The 18,948-nt window shown below is 45.6% G+C and overlaps 1 protein-coding gene across 1 annotated transcript in view; it reads right to left on the reverse strand.

Annotated features, from left to right (window-relative positions):
• Positions 1–14,626, reverse strand: part of TBX5 (T-box transcription factor 5) — a 91,189-nt gene extending 76,563 nt beyond the window's left edge. The window contains exon 1 of the mRNA XM_048514923.1: positions 14,523–14,626. The gene's annotated coding sequence lies outside the window, so the exon portion shown is untranslated. The remainder of the gene's footprint in view (positions 1–14,522) is intronic.
• Between the last annotated feature and the right edge of the window lie 4,322 nt (positions 14,627–18,948).

Below are 18,948 nucleotides of genomic sequence, written 5' to 3' on the forward strand. Positions count from 1 at the left end.
CTGCATGTGCGGAAAGGGCCGGAGTGAGTCCACAGGTGCAGCTTGGCCACCGCTTGAACCCCGAAGTTGCAGTCGGACTTTATTCTTGGTGAAACAGCACACTAGAAGAAAGGATGCCATTTCCCCCTTTCTCCCTTTGGCAGGCTGCCTGCTCCAAATGCTTCTGTCTCCCAGCTGCAACTCGGCTAGTTCTAAATTCAGTGCAGGCTCGGAGGAGGCTGTGTTGAGACCATCTGGGGACCCCATTTTCAGGTCGGGTTCGAGCTTGGGCAACCCCTCTCCCGGAGGGGCTTCTCTTTAAAAATGCAGAAACAACCAAGAATCTTCAGATCCTCTGAAGATGCCAGCCACAGATGCAGGCAAAACGTCAGGAGAAAATGCAACTAGAACATGGCCATACAGCCCAGAAAACCCACAACACCAAGAATCTATTTATTCCAGCTCTTAATATACTCAAGGGTGCCTGGTTTGTGTAGCTCCCAGGGAGGTTCTGGGTGGATTGTAGAGATCTTCTGGGCCAGGGGTCTGCAACCTGCAGCTCTCCAGATGTTAATGGACTACAATTCCCATCAGCCCCTGCCCCTGGGTATATAATATAGGGCAAGAGTCAACTACAGTGAAATACATTCCCAATTGGCCATGCTGGCAGGGGCTGATGGGATTTGTAGTCCATGAACATTTGGAGAGCCGCAGGTTGCAGACCCCCTGGCGCTCGCAGACATGTCACTGGAGTGGGTGGGGGTCTCTTGTCCTCTTGTAAATTTCAGATAAAGGGCTAGCTGCTAAGGGGCCGAGTAGAAGGGAGCAATTAATCCGCCGCGAAATCGGTCGAAACGAAAACATTAGCTAAGTGCTGGTGATCGGCAGCCGGCAGGAGCAAGCGAGGCTCCGCTCCGAGAGGTCTGCGGAGACCGCCGCTCCTTTGTGGGCGTCAAACACACGGAGACGTTTTCAGCGCGGATTGCGAAGAAAGAGTTTAACAAGAGATTTCAGTAACCAAACAAAACAACCACGTCGCGGTTGAAATCAGTCCAAAGGAAACAGTTAGAGAAGTCCAGCCAAGGCAAGGGGAAGAGGGGAAAATAGAAGAAAGGCCATTGATGGGGTGGGGTGGGGTGGGGTGGGGGGTTAAAGAAGAAAATTACGACGTGGGGAGGCACATTCCGATACAAAAGAATGGGACCGAATGGGTTTGAGGACCAGGAATATTGACTCCCAAGGGTAGCAAGTAAAGTCAGGGCCGTTTCAAGAGAGTTTATCGCCCTTGTCTCCGAACTGGGACCGTAGGATAGGTTTATCTGCTGCTGTTTTGCTCTCTTCTGAATCTGACCGTTCGAAAGAAATTAGATTTTAACTTTCCGTCTTCCAAACCCAGCAGATAAGGAAGGGCAAAGGGTGAAAAGAGCAACATGACCCCCAACTGGGGGCTTGATGCACTATTTTATTTTTATTTGGAGGGGGGGAACATAATTGAACCGCTGGCCCTCCATGTTGGGTTCTAGAAGAAGAGAAGAGTTTGGATTTATACCCCGCTTTGCTCAACCGTATGGAGGCTTTAGACTGCAGGTGGCAGAAGCCGTTTTCGAACACCTCTTCGCTTTGGAAAATCTCCCCGCAGGGAAACAGCTAGCGCATTAGGGAGACTCCAGCCCAGCCTATTCCCTGCAGGGAAGTTTTCTAACTGCAGGGATTATAACTGTCGCAATTGTAGACCAGAAGGTTGGCATGACGGAGAAAAAGAAGTGGGTTTAGCGCTGTTAGGGAGTCATTCACAACTTTTTGCAGCTTAACCTTTATTTTCCCCAGGTGCTGTGATTGTGACAGTTACACGACAGGGTCCCCCGCCCCCTCATATTTAGCTATCCGGATTCAGAATCCATTTAGTAAATTATCTGATCTTTATTTAAGAGCCAGTGAGGTGTAGTGGCTAAGGCTACTTCCGCACATGCAGAATAATGCACTTTCAACCCACTTTCACCATTGTTTGCAAGTGGATTTTGCTATTCCGCACAGTAAAATCCAGCTGCAAAGTGCACTGAAAGTGGGTTGAAAGTGCATTATTCAGCACGTGTGGAAGGGACCTAAGAGTAAGGCTGTTGGACTGGTACATGGAAGACCTGAGTTTGAATCCCTACTGGTGCCATAAAAGCTCACTGGATGACTTTGGGCCCGTCACATGCCCTCAGCCTAATCTACCTCACAGGGCTGTTGTGAGAAGAAAATGGTGGAGAGGAAAATAGTATAAGCCTCTTTGAGTCCCCATTAAGGGAGAAAAGTGGGATCTAAACAAACAAAATAAGCAAAGAGACCTCACATGCATTCTTGCCCAGATCCGTCTAGTTCAGGGGTCTGCACCCTGTGGCTCTCCAGATGTTCATGGACTACAAATCCCATCAGCTGAACATCTGGAGAGCCGCAGGTTGCAGACCCCTGGTCTAGTTTCCTAGAGGGCTTAACTGTACTCTGTTGCGCCCTTTGATGAGAACTTAACCCGGCCGCTGCAACTTGCCCGGATCAGGTTGCAGTAACAGCCTGCAGAGGACGGCCGAGTTTGAGCCCCCTCCCCGCCCACTTCAAAAAAAATCAACCACCAGCCAAATTTCCCTACACACACGTAATCCCAAAGTTCTGGTCATGTATGCGGGCATTCAAGTATTTATGGCTTAATAAAAATCATACAACAATCCCCACAGGCGACATTATTTTCTTTTCCAAACCGAGTTCATAGAACAAGTTCTGCTTTCAATCTGGGTACAAAAGAGAAGGTTTTCTATCCGTTTTATTTTGGCACAAGAATTCAAGGTCAAGGAAAAGGTTATGGGGAATTCGGGGGGAGGGGATACACTCCCCCCAAAGATGCACTGGGGCTGTGGGGGATTTGGACATAAATAATCAAGTCATTCCTGCTACAACTGTTCCCTTCTAACTGGAAAATCTTACACGGGTTAAAGTCCTCCTGGTGAAGCACTAAAGCGAGGGGGTTGGAAACTAATCCCCTCCTTTTCATGTTGCAAAAGGCCTCCATTCCAGTTGCTTGGGCCAAACAGTTTCTGATCCAGGAACAATTTATTTTCTCCTGGGCCTCGTTCCTTTGCAGTATTCTCTTAGAGCTAACATGGTCGAAGAAGAAGGGCAGGAGCAGGAGTTTGGATTTATATCCCCCTTTCTCTCCTGTAAGGAGACTCAAATCTCCTTTCCCTTCCCTCCTCACAACAAATACCCTGTGAGGTAGGTGGGGCTGAGAGAGCGCCGAAGAACTGTGACTAGCCCAAGGTCACCCAGCTGGCCTGTGTTGGGAGCGCACAAGCTAATCAAGTTCACTAGATAAGCCTCCACAGCTCAAGTGGCAGAGCGGGGGAATCAAACCCTGTTCTCCAGATTAGTGTGCACCTGCTCTTCACCACTGCACCAGGCTGATGTGACTAGAATTGTCTGCTACCAGCACATGGAAACATGAAACTGCCTTCTGCTAAATCAGACCCTTGGTTCACCACAATCAGTACTGTCTACTCGGACTGGCAGGGCTCTGAAAGATGTCAGGCCAACGTCCTTCTCATCACCCACTGCCTGGCCCTGTGAACTGGATCTGCCCAGGATCGAACCTGGCTGGGACCTTCTGTATGCCAAGCAGATGGCCTCCCCCTGAGCCGCTGCCCCTGATGGGCCTCTGAGGAATGAATCCAATCGACTGTTTCAGTGATGGAAAAGGGAGATATAAGTACCGTGTTTCCCCGAAAATAAGACATTGTCTTATATTAATTTTTGCTCCCAAAGATGCGCTATGTCTTATTTTCAGGGGATGTCTTATTTTTCTGTGTTCTGTTTGTCAGGCATGCTTCCAAACAAAAACTTTGCTACGTCTTACTTTCGGGGGATGCCTTATATTTCGCACTTCAGCAAAACCTCTACTACGTCTTATTTTCAGGGGATGTCTTATATTCGGGAAAATAGGGTATTCCCACTGGACACCCGAAAGTCCATCCTGGGGATCCGGCGACTTGTATGAACAGAAGAGGCCGCGTGGGAGGAGTGGTGTGCTGTGTGTAAAGTGCAGTCTAGTCGCTGCCCACTTATGACGCCCGCTTATGAGGCAATTGACTATCAGAGGTGGTTTGCCCTTTCCTGACTCTGAATGAGGACCCTGGCATCCCTTGGCGGCCTCCCACTCAAATACTAAGTAGGGCTGCCTGGTTCTGCTTCCCAGCCCAGAAGGAGATAGCCCTGTTCTCCAGATTACTAGTGTACTAGTAATAAGTACTACTTAGTGTACTAAGTGTACTAAGGAGGAGGATTGGGCAGCGGGCATAATGGGGAGAGACGTGGCTGAATCCAAGCAGGTGAGGTTTCCTCCCAAGAATATTGTTAAGTATTGTCGAAGGCTTTCACGGCCAGGTTCAACTGGTTCTGGTGGGTTTTCTGGGCTGTGTGGCCGTGGTCTGGTGGATCTTGTTCCTAACGTTTCGCCTGCAACAATACCTCTACGGGGAGGAAGTGTTCCAACAGACCCAGAAAACACTCCACGTCAAGAAAGTACACCTGCTAGGCTCTTTATCCTTTCTTCTACAGACTTTTCTCTGTGATACACCTCTGAAGATGCCAGCCACAGATGCAGGCGAAATGTTAGGAACAAGATCCACCAGACGATGGCCACACAGCCTGGAAAACCCACCTGAACCAATTGTTAAATATTGTTTATCCCGTCCTTCTTCCAGGGAGCTCAAAGTTGCTCACCTAATTCCCCCTTCCTTTGTTTTATCTTCACAGCAACCTTTTGAGGTGGGCTTGGCCTAGAGAAGAGTGACTGCGCTAAGACTCAGAGAACTTCACTTTCGATGGGAAATTGGAACCCGTTTCTCCGGCGTCCATCAGCTGAAATCCAGCTGCAAAATCCAGCAACATCATCAACTCTATGGTTAATACGATGGTGATGAAGTAATAATAGTGGCCCTGACTTGCATCTGTGTGGGGATGAAGAGAATCAGCCGGAAAATCAACATCAACTTTCCTAAGAAAGGGCTGGTGTGGTATAGCAGTTAAGAGCGGCTGACTTTAATCTGAAGGCTCTGAGTTCGATTCCCCACTCCTCCACATGAATCCTGATGGGTGACCTTGGGCAAGTGACAGTTCTCTTAGAACTCTCTCAGCCCATGTAGAGGCAGGCAAAAGGCAAACACCTCCGAACCACTCTTGCCTTGGAAATCCCAAGGGGTCGTCCTAAATCAGCTGTGACTTGATGGCACAAATGTGTGCCTATAGAATATTTGACAAGAGGTAATCGATTGCTCACATTTTAGACAGAAGAGGTCTGGAAATTGCGACTGGTGGCTGTGGAAGTCCCCTGAAATTTGTGGTGAAATTAATTTTTAAAAGGGAGCGAATAGGGGGGCAGGGTTTGCGGGACTTACTTCTGAGTAAACCTGACTTACACCCGACTTCTTCTGAGGAGCCTGAAGGCGGCTTTCAAAGTTCACCCCTCTTTAGTTTGATACAGTGAGATAGGTTAGACACCGGCCAGCCCAAAGATACCTGTGCTTCACACATAAACCTAAAGACACGGAAAATACACTGTAGCGGGAGGGTCGTCAGAACATAATCCAAGTGTGTGTGGTGTGATTAAAACTTTGTATCTGACCTGTGTTTGAGTGAACCCTTTTCTGTTTTCAATATTCAATTGCCTCCTAAATCCTTTGTCCAGGAGCTTGGTAGAATTTAGAACAGCGGTCCTTCCCAGGTGAGTACTACTGTACTCAACAGAGTTTACTCAAAAGTAAATAAGCCTCGGGCTGGCAGCAGAGCTACACAAGCTTCCATTTACTCCCCGCCTCTCGAGGTTTGGATTCAGCCTACAGCCTGCTTTCTCAGGTTCAGTTCTATGAGCTTTCTCGAGAGTGAATCCCATTGAATAACTGGATCTTTTCTCGCCATAAACGTGACCGGGATCGGTTTGCACGGGGGTGAAAACCCAGACCGCGCCTCTGGCTCCTCCTGTGCAGGCTTACTCCAAGTAAGTTCTGTTGAATTCAGCGGAACTTACTCCAAAGTAAACGTGTTAAGGATCCTAGAGCTGAAATGACATCCGATCTAGTTGCCAGGGCGTAAGCTGAGCGAGGTGTTTTTGCACTTCCCTGAGAAAATGAAAATATCATCATAGTATCCAGAGCACATCTTAAGTACTGGGATCCCGATTTGCCTGCACCTTCTCTCGCGCAACCCCCGTTAGGATAAAGGATTGCGCCCCATACTTTCGGCTCGGCTAACATTCAGTTCAATACAGCTTGCATTTGGTTGACTTCTAGGTGGATTGGGCCCAAAGCTAGAAGGTCTCTGGCTGAAAGTTTACCCTCCGCCCCCTTCCTCACTTGTTCTTGCGAACTCTCTTAACTGCGCTCAGTTTTAAGAGGATCTTTCTCCTTTTTAACGATTGTGCCGCACAGAGTGTTTGTGGGGCGCGTTTAGAGAAGGGAATCCAAATCTCAGCCACTCTGATTTTTTCCTTCAGTGAAATTTCATCTTTGAAGGATCTTTGTCGCGTTTTCTTGTCTGTGGCTACCTGTGTGCACCAGAATTTACACAATTCAGGCAGTGCAAATGTGCCCCCCAATACTGATTAAATTATAAAACCAGAATCCTTGTTTTTATTCACACATACACACCCCTTCGATCCCTTTCCAATAACTCTCGACTGAGTTGCGTCACATCGCGGATTTACTTCCGCGTAAACTGAAAGCGCATCGTGCCGCACATAATTTAGCGCTATGATCTGATGCATATTTACGTGCGACTAAGCGGGACTTCTTTGCGCGCCCTGAGACTGACTTGGGAGTGAAGGTGCTTAAAGTCGCCGCGTCCGGACCAGAGAACTTTATTGCTTCCCTCCAACATGTCGCTCAGATGTTTCCCAGTTTCTGTCAAACCGCAAACTAGATGGAGGCCGGCAAGAAGCAAATAAAGCCATAAATAAATATTTAAAACAATAAATTACAAAATGGCTTTCCAGAAAAAGGGGCGGGGGAGCAGCATCCAGCCAAAGTTAAACATTACTCGGATGCACTGATTTTAAGGAGGCAGAAAGGTAGCTCGGTCCTTAATTATTCTCTGCTCTAGAGGAAATGTACTGCCAGCAGATTGTATTTGGTCGAACGGAGGCCCATTGAATTTAATGGAACTACCATTGAATTTAAGGGGACTTCTAGTTAAGCGAACATAGGATTAGCTCCTCAAATGTGATTAGCTTTGTCTGGAATACCTGTTACGAGGAGGGTTTTTTTTTTAGCGGGGAGGGGAGAATACAAGGTGAAGGAAAGGAACTTCCTCCTCAATTTATTATATTCTCAGATGTGGTTTGCTAGGTACCCCTAATGAGTTCAAGAGGACTTATTCCAAAGCATTGCAGCAAAGCGCAGTGGCAAGCAGCAAACTCTGTGGCGCAAGCCCCTTGGAAGTGAAAGGTAAAGGTAAGAAAACTGGTTCTGTTCTTCCCACAAGATGCAGTGGACGGCCAAGAGTCACCCTTGTTGCTGCACCCTTATGTGGGGGATCTAAGAATATGGGTCAAAATATGGTTGCAAAACATTGTTATCATTTTTAGGCCTCCATCCAAAATATTGTCCCAGAATATAAACCCCACGGAAGTCAGGTCACCCTCATTCGAAGTGATTCCCCACAAAACAGAAGAGAAGAAAATCAGGATCCGTTACTGGTGACACCGATCCTTCTACACACCCCTATATTCTATAGACTTATCTTTCAGAGGACCGAGGCTACACTGGCTGAGGGTATACTGGGGTACTTGATTTTATGCCTGGCTCTTTGGAGTCGCTACTGAATTCTCCCTTCCCTCCTCCAGCACACAACTGTCCCTTTCTCTGATTTTCTGTCCCTACAGACTGATCTAAAACTGTGAAAAGCAGTTGGAGTTGCTTGTTAAAAATTATTTAGTTAAACTGTTGCTTTGTCAATGTTTTGCATATTTTTTCCAGCATCTATGCACAGAAAACTATAACTTCAAAAATCAAAGCACACTGTCCTTGTTTTACTCTGCATTCAGAATTTTCTCTAAAAAAAATACCACCATGGTTTCCCGCTATTTATGTAGAGATTTTTTTTTCATTTAGGGCATTACATTGTGATACATTTCCTGCATTCCTGTGCTATTGGTATTTATTTATTTAAAACATTTACATGCTTCATTTCCACCCAAAGAGGGTCCCCAGTCTAAGATGTGGTTCTTGCACTTCAGACTTTAAAACTTCCTTTTGGATGAGCTGGTGGAGTGATGGCCATTTTAAAATCCACCAAGATAATTGTTGACGGGGGCAGGGGCGGGGGGAGGGAGCGGAGTTCTAGAGCTGATTCTCACTTACCTATCATAGAAGAATGATAAAAGAAGAAGAGTTTGGATTTATATCCTCCTTTCTCTCCTGTAAGGGGACTCAAAGGGGCTTACAATCTCTTTCCCCTTCCTCCCTCATAACAAACACCATGTGAGGTGAGTGGGGCTGAGAGAGCTCTGAGAAACTGTGACTAGCCCATGGTCACACAGCTGGCATGAGTTGGAGTGCACAAGCTAATCAAGTTCACTAGATAAGTCTCTGCAGCTCAAGTGGCAGAGCGGGGGAATCAAACCTTGTTCTCCAGATTAGAGTGTGCCTGCTCTTAACCACTACACCACTGCTTTTTGACACTACAATAGATGAGGAAGAGGCCTTGTGTGGTTTAGATGTTGGATTAGGGACACCCAGATTCACATTCCCTCTCAGTCATGAGCTGCCAAGGTGATATTGGGCCAGCCATCTTCTCTGAGCCTTAGCTACTCCCTAAGGTGGCTGTGAAGATAATGTAGAAGGTAGGACAACTTTTCATTTAATCCTCTAGATTAATCAAACCAAACCAGGGCAATCCCATCCCTGGTTTCTCAGAAGTAAGTTCCACTGTGTTAAATGAGGTTTATCATCAGGTAGATAGGAAGACAGAGAATGGCCTCTTAGCATCTACGTAAAATAAAATGCTTAGACTGAGAGACAGGAAACGGCCTCAAGTTACTCATTAGCTTTCACAGCTGAGGAGAAACAAATCAGTTTTCCCAAAGCAATAAATGTCCTATGGGAAACATGTTGGATACTATGACAGATTGCACAAGAAAAGATGGTTTAAAGGTGCCCATCAGTAGCCATTGCTGTTTCCTGTCAGAGTGAGGCATAAAGGCCTTCGGAACAGGGAAGCAAAGTGATTGGACAAGGCACCTGCACTCTGATTGGTGTAACAACTTGATGACACACACACAGAGGAGGACATCTCTCTGAGAAGAATTTAAGGGGCTTTTGGATCTGGATTCCCGTGAGTTAAGAGCTATCTGTCTTGACTGTGCTTGACATAAGATCTCTGAGGAGTATTTCAGTCAATGTGTGTGGAAAACCTGACTGGTTATACTGTGACAGACTGTGCTGAACTGAAAGCAATATTATACCCAAGAACTGGTGCAGGGTTACTGAGAAGTCCAAATTGAAGGTGGAGAATCTGTCTACAAGAGGGTCATAGATAACCATATAGGAATAGATCTTCCAGAGTGGGAAGAAGAATTCCTGGGGATCAGTTAGTCTGGAGTATTGGGTTTTGCTTTGTTTTCCTCAAGAGAGAGAGATTTATGATTAAATGTTGGGTGTCTGAGGGAAGATGCTTTGGAATAAGTACCAAGCCTGTTAGAGCCCTGTGATATCCATTAGCCAGTACCATCTAAGAAACTGTACCAGCTAAGCAATATCTAAAGAACATCTAAGCGTTTGAAATTGAAACAGAATAAGCATTAATAAATCCGTGGCAGTGCCCAAAACCAAGGACTGATTTTGAAATAAAACTCTTGTATATATATTTATCTTTTCTTTCTATCCTTTCCCATTCCCTTTGTTAAATAAACTTTTATTCTGTTTTGTTTCAAATCTGTCTCAATATTATTTAGTGTGCCTATGAGAAGGGGTTTGCCAGAAAGAAAAACTAACAGGCTTCCTTCACCTTCTGGGAGAGTTACAGGGCGGGGTGTTTTATATCATCATACACTATCATCTGAAGCAGCTCAGTCTCTGAAGGGAAAAAGGAGCGAAAATCTGACAAGCCAGGTCAGAGAGTGGTTTTTCCTGCCTCAGTGAGTTGTGAAGATGAAGGGGATTGACCATAAATGATACAAAAAACAATGGGGAGAAAGAAAGTTGGGGCCTGGTTGGTTTCCGTATTGAAGCCTTGTTCTAGCAGTGATTCTTTCACTGACGTTTTGTTTCAGCATTAGGAGTTGGCATCTTCAGAGGATCTGATAGTTGGAAAGGAAACCAACTATCAGATCCTCTGAAGATGCCAGCCACAGATGCAGGTGAAACGTCAGGAGAGAATGCTGCTAGAACACAGTCATACAGCCCAGAAACCACACAGCACCCCAGTGATTCCAGCCGTGAAAGCCTTCGACAATATAACGTGAAAGCCTTCAACAATATAACGTATAAGCTTCTTTTCCAGAAGAGGAGGGGGGAATGGAAGGAAAATATATTTCAGGGCAAGGTATTTGAGACCTTTGTATGCTCCTGTTTGGAGAATGTTGTAGACTCCAGAGTCAATAGGTTACAGGTCAGAGTCGAAATAAAACAAAAATCCTCTGGCACTTTAAAGGCAACATTTATTTCAGCATGAACTTTCATGGCCACAGTAGAAACAACGATAGCTTCCACTGTGATCATAAAAACAGAACTTAATTAAAAAATCTCTAATCAAATGCTGAGCAGTACTTATTCAAAACTAACAAGAGGCACTTCTGGATTCCAGTTTCCCATCTTCTGACCTCTGCCTGCCTTGTATCAATTGGGAGATGAGAAGTCAGAATATTTGGGGCTATTTTTACACACAAGAAGAACAATCCACATACACGTTGAAAATACCTTTTGAAATATTTACTTGAAAACTGATAGTTAAAACACCCTCCACCTGCATGGGGTGCAGTCCTCTTCCTACTGAAGTCAATAGGAAAGCTAACTTTTTTGTTGTTTAACAAGGTTGCAGACACTAGCTAGTAGTGCATCTGTTGAATAAAATGCAACCTGCAATTATGCTTTTTGAAACAATGTCATTCATTCAGTCACTTGTAACTGGATTTACACACACCCATCTCCCTTCTGTCTCATTCACCTGCCTTACCCTCCTGAGTTGTTTCCTACACTGTAAGTTCCTAGGGGCAGCTTTTTTGTTGTTATTGTTCCTGGTTAATATTGTAGAGGATATTAAACAGTGATGACAATTACTACTATATGTATTTATTTACTTACTTACTACTATTACTACTACTACCACCACCACCTTCTTCATATCCCAGGAATGATCTACTGCCTGCTTAGGAGGGTGATACTTATTTCCATATACAGTAGTGTTTGCAACAAGTACCACTTAACCACTACCCTTACTACTAATAGTAAAACTGAAGTATCTACCCAATTTCTGAAAGGGACTGGTCTTTACAGATATTTCTTTGTTGAGGTCATGCTGCTATTATTGGTTACTACTACTTGGGCGATTTACGTAGGTCCCCATTTTTTTGCAAGTTTCTGCCAATAAGATTTTGATAGAAAATCTTGTTATCTTCATTAGCTCAGGTACAGTACCAGGATTGCATGCCACACCTGAACCCCACATCACTTCACCCTGGTAATTCTAAAATTCCCACCAAAGTCTTTCTGATTCTTTCAAAATTTCTGCAAGTTTCATGGGACAATTTTATTTGTACTAATTGTTGAAAATAAGACTGGGTCTCTCACCCAGAATATCCCTGTGCACCATCATCTAACTTCATTGCCTCCGCAAGTGGGTGTGGAAAATGTGCTGTAACAAAATCCCAATCACCTTTGCCCTCGACCCCGTCCCCCCTCCCCTGCCAAAAACACTGGATGACTTATGGGGTATGAAGAGGAAGCCCCTCTATTGTGGGTCCATTCAGATTGCCTGAATCATTCACAGCAACGAACAGGTAAATAACTCCATAATCTCCTAGTTTGCAACGTTGGGAGCAGGTCTGATTTGCCTCTACAGGAATAAAAGTTCTCCAGAACCCCAACACTTGACTGTCCTCTTCGGGTCTGCTTTGCAGCAAAAACATTTAACAGTACCAACATGCAAGTAAATCCGCCTCCTTTGTCTACAACACAGAGACAGATAGAAAAACCATTTCAGCTTCAAACGGGCAGGTAGAAGAGCCGGAGCGCTGTCGCCATCATCACAATGCCGAATGCAAGATACCTGGATTCACGTCGTAATTAAGCTCACCTAGGCTCCCTATTTCCCAGCTCAGCCTACCTCACAGGGTTCCTGTGAAGAAATTGCAAACTGGAGCGTCTTGTAGAAGGGGTGGGATGAAAATGCCGTTGACACAGGGCCGACTCTGCAAGGACACCCACACATGTGGGTGCGGGTAACATTAGTGGCGCCAACCACTGAACGATTTCGCGGCTAGAAGCAGAAGACAGATTGCAAACCCATCTATTGTCTGACCCGGAAATTGCTAACTGGAGCGTCTTGTAGAAAGGGTGGGACGTTTTAAAATCATGCTCGTATCAGTTCTGGGGAAAGACCAGAGAGGTGCCGAACGGCAATCCGAGAGGGCACCTTCCTATCAGAACATCATGTAGGCGGCCGGCTCTTCCAGCACTGATGGTGAGAAACTGCTCAATAGTAGTAGTAGAAGAGTTTGGATTTATACCCCACCTTTCTCTCCTGTAAGGAGACTCAAGGTGGCTTACATGCTCCTCTCCCTTCTGCTCCCCACAACAGACACCTGGTGAGGTCGGTGGGGCTGAGAGAGTTCCGAGAGAACTGTGACTAGCCCAAGGTCACCCGGCCGGCTTCTTGTGGAGAAGCTGGGAATCAAATGTGGTTTGCCAGATAAGAGTCCACCACTTATGTAGAGGAGTGGGGAATCAAACCCGGTTCTCCAGATTAGAATCCACCTGCTCCTCGCCACCACACTCACGCTGGCTTCCAGTATAACAATAGCGCTGCCCTCCATGTTCGTACGGATGGCAACAAGGACATTGTCCGACCGACTTCTCCAGAGTAGGGGGCCTTTGCGGGCGGGGAAGAGAATCTCGTCGAGGCCACCCTGAACCGAAACATATATAGAGACTCAGACAACACACTCAGCCCTTAAAACCTGCTGTGCAAAACAACCTCGCCCACTTCTCCGGGCTTATAGGAATGACTGTAGCACAAAGTATTGCCGAAGGCTTTCGCGGCCAGAATAAAGGCGCTGATGTGGGTTTTCCAGTCTCTTTATATGCCCCCCCCCCCCAGCACATGCAGCTGGCATCTTCAGAGACACATAGGCGGCTGGCATTCTTATAATGCGGGCGAACCCTTCTAGAGACTGACCACGCGGCCCGGGAAACCCATAAGAGCCAAGTCTACACTGGGAATAGTTTCCCGAATCATCAGCTTACAAATGCCGCGAGACAAACTAGTGGATTCCTTTAGGGAAAACGAGTTCATTTATAACTATTGCCACTCGTTATAAATAGGCTGTGCGGAATCCATTAATCAGCCCAAGCTGGACCCTTTATTAATAATGTTCTAATTGCAAGGAAGACAACTACTTTCTTTCAGTCCCGAACAGCCGGCCGTCGGAAACCTGGGACAGTATGAACCCTATAGCTCAGTGATGGCGAACCTTTTTAAGACCGAGTGCCCAAATTGCAACCCAAACCCCAGTTATTTGTCGCAAAGTGCCAACACGGCAATTTAACCTGAATACTGAGGTTTTAGTTTAGAAAAAACAGCTGGCTCTCTCTTCCTCCGCCCCACCCACTCGAACAGGGGCCAGCATGCTCTTGCCTCCAGCAAGTCCTGGGTGCATCGCTCTGTGCCTCTCTAGATCTCTGCCTCCTCTGCGCCCCACACCTCGGGCAGCAGCCACCCGGAGCACAGGCACCAGGCCTGCCAGCCGAGTCATCCCTGCTCACTGCGGTGCACACACGTCGTGCTCAGTGACCCAGGCCAGCCTTGATGTGTGTGTGTGTGGGGTGATTTTCCACCCCCCACATGACGAACTCTGTGTGTGTGCCCACAGAAAGGGCTCCGAGTGCCACCTCTGGCACCCGTGCCATAGGTTCGCCATCACTGCTATAGCTTCTGCTGGCTGGGCACCCTCTGCATTGGTGCCTAGGGTGGCCGTGTTTGCGACACTGTCGCTCGTAGCGACCCTTACCGAGCTCATCATCCATCGACCACGAAACACTGTGGAGTTAAAAATAGATTCCCCCAGAGCCCTTCCATCCTGCGCAAGGGCTACAACAGCAGTCAGCAGCCTAGACGTGCGCACCAAATATGGGAAGCAACTAACAGCGGCGGGCTAAGCTCTCCGGTCCGCAGCCTTCTGCGAACGGCCATTCCGATCAATGCCCTCCCCTTTCCTTCTCGACGGAACCTGGGGATTGCGCCTATCCAGCAGCGACTCAGGTAACCATTCCCTACCGCCCCAGCCCCAAGAGGGCCAGCATTACCTCGGAGACCAGAAAGCAGCGTAAAGCACCATGGAGAAACAGCGCGACGCTCCCCCCGACAGCCAAGGCAGTCTCCCTCGCCGTCTTTTGGCCACTGGCCCTGTTTCCGGTTGTAGCTGCTGGGGAGCCCGCAGAGCGGTCCAGATAAGGTATCGCTGAGTCACTCTGGCCCCGCGGTCGGCACCTCAGCTCTGAGCTCGGCGGGACCTCTCGCAGCGACTCCGGGACAGCAGGGAGATGTCGAGGTATTTCTGGTAACAATCACTTCACACGAGGCCCTGCTGCATTCCAGCTCCCTTTCGCTTTATTCCCTACCACCAAGTTTGAAGTCACACCTTCTACTGGATTGTTTCGGGCTGGGCGGTAGGGACAAGCTGCTGCTTGTTAATCGAGTTCTGGAAAGGTCCACTAGGCCAATAAAAATGTGTTGCCAGAAATTTTCTTTCTTTCTTTCTTTCTTTCTTTCTTTCTTTCTTTCTTTCTTTCTTTCTTTCTTTCTTTCTTTCTTTCTTTCTTTCTTTCTTTCTTTCTTTCTTTCTTTCTTGGGACACTGTCTTTTTCCTCACTAAAATAGTTATTTCTTTCTTTCTGTGTTTCTTGGGACACTGTCTTTTCCTTCACTAAAAGAACAATTTAGATGTAGAAAGGAGGAAATCTCTTTATACGTTCCACTGTGTGGTATGATGCCTCTCAGAGTTTCTTCCTCCACTGTCCCCCTTAATACCTCTAGGAAAGCACTAATCTTTCTTTCTTTCTTTCTTTCTTTCTTTCTTTCTTTCTTTCTTTCTTTCTTTCTTTCTTTCTTTCTTTCTTTCTTTTTCTTTCTTTCTTTCTTTCTTTCTTTCTTTCTTTCTTTCTTTCTTTCTTTCCATTATTGCCACCCTCCTACAAGCTGTCTTGTACCTCACTTTGGCAGTTGCTTCTTTTTTGTTAGCCTTTGAGAGATGCACATACTACAGGTTTGACTTGGCAAGATCTTTCCCATGGAGGTCTCTGTAGGACCAGAATGGTTTGAGTCTGGAACCAGTTTTGCTGCAGGTGGGAAAGACAAAAAGTGGTTTGGCTGAAATAGTTTTTTTTAATGGTCTGAAGGTCTTTGAAAATGGAAACAACTTGACACCTTCAGATGGACACATAAACACACACAGAGAACAGTCACACATTGAGGACACAATCTCCATTAAAGGGTAAAGATGACAATGGAATGCCATATTCTGATCTAAACTCCAATCACTGTAGAAATAGTCAATTAAAATCCTACGTAAAGCTAAAAGTCAAACATATCTTTCCATGATGGCCCTATAAAAGTCAAAAGGCAGGGTCATGCTCATAATTGAATAGTGATCAAATAAAGCCTTTAGTCTTAAGTGACAACCAGTATCAAGAATACTGACTGAAATTCAGTTATGATAACCACATTACTATTTACCATGTAAAATTGTTAGATTTAATCCCTTTCTCTTCATAACCATGTACATGTATTTTCTCCAGAAAGGTTTTATAGTCTGGGTTTTAAAAACACACAATATGCAAGCCACTTGGATGCAAAATATCTGTGGTTTATTTTCCACCATGTAATAAAATGTTTGCATAGGCACCCAACACCCACATCCTATACACATTTATATGGAAGCAAACCTTCCTAATTTTCATTGTGAAGTAACTGGTTAGTGTTGCAACCTGAAAACACCAGAAGCTCCATTTTCACTTAATGATTAAGGCTGAACTAATTGGAGGCTTTTCATTAAGGCAGTCAAATTATGCCAAAGTAGCTAATATGGGTTTAATTCTATCTTCCTTAGGTATCACCTCCTTGAGGGGGGAAAGATGACATACAAGAGATAGGTCCATCTTTAATATTATGAGGGTCAATTACATTACTTTTCTAACATCAGCATAGAAAGCATATAGACTGGAACAAGCCAAGACTGACTTAACAGAGGTTGAAAACAAGTTGTGTGCACATGCAGAAGAATGCACTTTCAATCCACTTTCACAATTGTTTGCGAGTGGATTTTGCTATTTTGCACAGTAAAATCTGGCTGCAAAGTGAATCAAAAGTGGATTGAAAGGGCATTATTCTGCATGTGCGGAAGGGGCCTAAGACTTGCATGAAGAACTTCATTGACTGTTTCCTGTCACCAGCTTTAAGGGATGTATTCAGATGTGGTCACAAAGCAAATTTCCATTTTCTACCTTGTGTACTCACTTCTCTCCTACCAAATCTTGAATTTCGGAATTATTTTCCTACTTTCGGCATCCCTGCAGTACTTCTGGGTATGTTTTGTTATGTGCATTTTAAACCTTATGCAACCGTACTGTCATTGCTGCTGCAGAATCTCTTAATAGGCTATTCTATTGATATTGTAGGGTTTGGTTGGCACTGCATGATTGGATGATGTTACAGAAAATAAGGTTTCATGTGATCATTCAAACAATCTCACAAAAACAAGTTTTTTTGGGGGGGAAAGTTTACAATTCTGTAAGATGGAAAAATCAGAAAACCCTCACAATACTTATTTGTGCAAGAATGCGATAAAATGAAAGCGTTCCAGGCAAGGGTTAATGAGTGACAGGTTAATTGCACATCCATCAGATTTCAGATTGCTCCCAGATCATTTTTTTTTTTTGAAATAGAATTTGGCATTGATGAAACCATAATTTAATCCAAATGTCAAAAATCATCTTTTCCCTTCTCCAAATGTCAGTGGCAAGTCTCTATCTAAGGGTGGCCATGGCAACGCTTCGGACTGATTAAATCACCATTGCTTCTCCTTTTGTCAAGCACCCTTGGAATCACAGTTTGATTGAGAAACCCAGACAGCCCACTTTCCCAAAAGTACTAGTCCTAGAGTTTCTTGAGTTATGTCTTGCACAGGAAATGGTTTAAATTTGGAAAGTATGTCTACTGTGAATTGCTGCCACTATCACAGCATTTCTCATTTCTTATTCAGAGTTGTGTAGTATGGTTAAGAACGGTTGACTCCAATCTGGAGAAACAGGTTTGATTCCCCACTGTTCCACATGAGCTCGTTGATGATCATTGTTGTTAATCTGAACCTGGCAGCCTTGGAATTCATGGGATTACCTCTTATCAGTCCCCTGCCACACCGGCTATCGGGCGCTGGTGCAGGGGCTGATGGGAATTGTAGTCCATGAACACCTGGAGAGCCGCAGGTTGCAGACCCCTGGGCTAGTCAAAGGCCCCTTCCTCGCCATCTAAAATAATAATGCATTTTCACAATTCACTTTGGCACAACTGTTTGCGCGATCAAGTATATTCCAAGACAGCTTCAAAGAGAGCAATTGAAAGCAGTTTGAAAGTGCATTATTCTGCATGTGCGGAATGAGCCAAAGTTCTCTTTAACCTTTCTCAGCCCCATATCTCACAAAGTGTCTGTTGTAGGGATAGGAAGGTGATTGTAAACCATGTTGAGCCTCCTTAAAGGTAGAGAAAGGCGGTGTATAAAACCCAATTTTTCTTCTTTTCTAATCATTTGAAATCCCTTTGAATGATGCTATGAAGTCATCCTTGTTGATGTTTGGGGTTTGTTGTATATTACACAAGGGCACACCGGTGCAAAATCAGAGTCTCTCTCTCTGTAAGGTGGCTTTCACTCCTCCCCAGTACTCATGACCTCAAAAACAACATTTTGCCAAATTGTACCCAGGTCTTGCTTGAAGCCAGTGTGTGTGTGTGACCCCGGTGGGGAAGGAGGGAGGGAGAGGTGTGTGTGTGTGTGTGTGTGTGTGTGTGTGTGTGTGTGTGTGTGGTTTTCCTTGATTTTCCACCTCCACATGACTAAATGGCCACAGCCCAATGACATTGGTCCCCATACGTCCCCCTGGGTGGTATGCCTCTGGCACATGTCCCAAAAGTGTGCCAGAGCTGTGTTTACTGTGCACCAATAATTCTTATGACCCACAAGACTAAGTTTTCAGCATTACAGTTTTGTGAGTGATTTTTGGATAAACTTGTCAAATTCCCACCCTTCCATTACTTCTGTGGATCTCCTCTTCACTTACCTCCACCTTTCTCTGGTTATACTGATTCATGTCCAGATTAAACCTACCTTTCTAATTGAATACTTTATGGAAGAGATGCCAGTGAGGGGAGTTTTCATAAAATGTGAAGTTGTCAGTGACAAAGCCAGGGGTAGTCGCTCTGTGCATGCCAGCTTAAGGCCATGCCCTCTAGAGCTCCAGAACTTTCCTGTCCCGGCCCCAGAACACCCCCAGAATGACCTGGAACGCTCCTCGCCATACCCCCCAGAACGCCTCCACGGGGTGCCCTCCTGGTGCACACTTGCGCCCCCCGCCTTTGACAGCTTGACACACACACACACACACACACGCTGCAGTGTCCTACAGAATGTCATAAATAACCCTCTAGTGCTGTTCACAAGGTATAATAAATACAATCTAT

This window comes from Sphaerodactylus townsendi, linkage group LG13 (assembly GCF_021028975.2).
Source record: "Sphaerodactylus townsendi isolate TG3544 linkage group LG13, MPM_Stown_v2.3, whole genome shotgun sequence".
Classification (NCBI taxonomy): Eukaryota; Metazoa; Chordata; class Lepidosauria; order Squamata; family Sphaerodactylidae; genus Sphaerodactylus; species Sphaerodactylus townsendi.